Source organism: Dromaius novaehollandiae, chromosome 29 (assembly GCF_036370855.1).
Source record: "Dromaius novaehollandiae isolate bDroNov1 chromosome 29, bDroNov1.hap1, whole genome shotgun sequence".
NCBI lineage: Eukaryota > Metazoa > Chordata > Aves > Casuariiformes > Dromaiidae > Dromaius > Dromaius novaehollandiae.
The window spans coordinates 4,028,656-4,030,814 of NC_088126.1; the positions used below are offsets into that span (position 1 = coordinate 4,028,656).

Sequence of the window (2,159 nt, forward strand, 5' to 3'; positions counted from 1 at the left end):
CAGCTAAATTTCCTGAGATGACTTATGAAACTTCCTTGTGTCAGCATGCACTGGCAGTCTATGTCCCAGTCCTAAGAAGTGTGTGTGTTCAACATTTTATTAATATTCTTTAGATTTTGTTTATAACAACCCCCTCTAACCAAGACTCACAGTTCACATTCCTTCCTTTCAACACTACAGTCCAACGAGAACATAAATGCCCTGAGGCACCTGGATTTAGTAGCTACATATATATGTGTGTGATAAAATATACGGTACATAGTTAGAATTGCTGTCCCGAGAAGCACCATAGCTGGGGAAAAAGCCGAACCTTCGCACGGCCAAGGACTTCCTTCAGGGCCAGTTTCACAGGCTTGTTTCTGAGACTGTAGATGAAGGGGTTTAAGAATGGGTACAGGACAGTGTTCAGCAAAGCTACAACTCTGTTGGTCTCCAAGGAAACATCTTCTGAGGGCCGTGCATAGAGAACAATGCAGCTTCCATATACAATGGCTAAGCTGGTGAGATGGGAAGAACACGTAGCAAAAGCTTTCTTCCTCCCAGACACTGCTGGCATGTGCAGAATACAGCGGAAGATGCACATGTAGGACACCGTGATTAGACATAAGGAACCCAGCACTACAAACAATATCAAAATAGAGTCTGCTTTCCAAAGCAGGCTGGTGTCAGAGCAGGACAGCTTGAATAAGGGGGAGTTGTCACAAAAAAAGTGGTGGATCTTGTTGGGACTACAGAAAGTCAGCTTTGAGAGCAGGACCAGGTGGTAACTCGCGAGTGTGAAGCCTACGACCCATGCAGCAACAACCAGGTGGGTGCAGAGCTGCTGCTTCATGATGGCAGCATAATGCAAAGGCTGGCAGATGGCAACGTAGCGGTCAAAGGACATGACAACAAGCAGAGCAAACTCTGTACAACCCAGGGCAACATAGAAATAGGATTGGGCAAAGCAGCTGTTAAGGAGATTGTTCTCCTACCAGAGCTCAAAATCGCCAGCAATGTGATGGTTGTGGAGGATGTAAACCAGATTTCCAGGAATGCCAGACTGCTGATGAAAAAGTACATAGGGGTTTGCAGGCGCTGATCCACATGCACGAGGAAAATGATTGTTGTGTTCCCCATCATTGTTGTCAGGTATATGAGTAGAAGGAGCAGGGAGAGAAACAGCTGTAGTCTTTGATCAAGCCCTGAGAAACCCTCTAGAATGAACTCAGCAACTGCAGTTTCATTTCCTGCTCCCTTGCCCAATTTCAGTACATCCTGCTGAGGCTGGAGCATGAAGAAGCGAGTGTGAGAATTACACAGTCTGGGCGGGAGGGTTTGTCCTTCCTTCTTGGCTCCCTTCCTTGCTTCCTATGTTAACACAGACAGAAATATCCCTCTCAACTCTTCAGGGCACCTTGCTTTCTCTGTTTCGCACTTCAGCTAGAGTCCTCAGAGATTTTTCTCTCTCCTTTCTACCTTTTCCAATCACTCACAAAGGATTCTTTCTCAAGAGCACAGTATTTTAAAGAGGTTGCGAACTATTTCATGCCATGCCTGGGAAATTCCCAGTTCACTTTGGCCCAATTCAAACATCCATCACATCTGTGTTTCAAAAGCCAAACTAATCTTCCAGCAAAAATACTTACTATTATCTACAGATGCCAGGTCATCCACCTAGATAAGTATTTTGAAAGTTATTTCTTCTGCTTTTCAGTACTTGCCTTTTTTGACTTGGAACATCTGTAAGGCTGTTGATTTCAAACAAGTTAATATCGAGTCTCTTGTAATCCCCTGCTTTCTTCCACATCTTCTTCCTCTCTCTTTCTCCAGAAACACTGAGGAAGCATTGTTATTAAATGTCCTGACCTAAATGCCTTGCTTTCCCTTTAGGGGAAGGGGGAAGGGGAAGGGGAAAAATCTCAGCATCTTAAAGAACTTCTCTCCTTTTGATTATTTGCAATAGGAAGCATCTGGAATGACAACAACAACAAATAATACCAAGTAGGCTTATATTTTAGATGCCTTAAAGTTAGGCACTTCAGTTTGAGCAAGTTAGCTTACTTTCATCTTGTCAGGGCAGCGAGAGAGAAGAGTGTCTGGAAGAGACTGGTAACACGTCTTTCAGCTGCCGACTCTACTCCGGGAGGACCCAGCCTCTAGAGCTCTCCCTCTGTCTC

General features: G+C 44.6%; 1 pseudogene; it reads right to left on the bottom strand.

Annotated features, from left to right (window-relative positions):
- Positions 1-262: 262 nt before the first annotated feature.
- LOC135323909 (olfactory receptor 6C3-like) lies at positions 263-1,224 on the bottom strand (annotated as a pseudogene).
- Between the last annotated feature and the right edge of the window lie 935 nt (positions 1,225-2,159).